Genomic DNA, 482 nt, shown 5'->3' with positions numbered 1-482 from the left:
TGTTAGTAAACGTGTTAGTAAACTTCTTAAACTTGTGAACTTATTAAACTAGTAATCTTGTTTAACTAGTTAACTTGTTAATAAAGCTGTTAAACTAGTAAACCTGTTAGTAAACTTGTTAGTAAAGCTGTTAAACTAGTGAACTTGTTAGACTAGTAAACTTGTTAAACTAGTAAACTTGTCAGTAATCTTGTTAAACTAGTAAACTTGTTCAACTAGTGAACTTGTTAAACTAGTAAACATGTTAGTAAAGCTGTTAAACTAGTAAACTTGTTAGTAAACTTGTTAGTAAACGTGTTAGTAAACTTCTTACACTTGTGAACTTATTAAACTAGTAATCTTGTTTAACTAGTTAACTTGTTAATAAAGCTGTTAAACTAGTAAACCTGTTAGTAAACTTGTTAGTAAAGCTGTTAAACTAGTGAACTTGTTAGACTAGTAAACTTGTTAAACTAGTAAACTTGTCAGTAATCTTGTTAAAC

The sequence above is a fragment of the Centroberyx affinis genome, unplaced genomic scaffold, assembly GCF_046629955.1.
Source record: "Centroberyx affinis isolate AG114_WGS23_722 - 3 ecotype Tasmania unplaced genomic scaffold, CSIRO-AGI_Caff_v1 ptg001568l_1, whole genome shotgun sequence".
NCBI lineage: Eukaryota > Metazoa > Chordata > Actinopteri > Beryciformes > Berycidae > Centroberyx > Centroberyx affinis.
The sequence above is the reverse complement of the archived record's forward strand: the minus strand, read 5'-3'. Positions refer to the sequence as shown.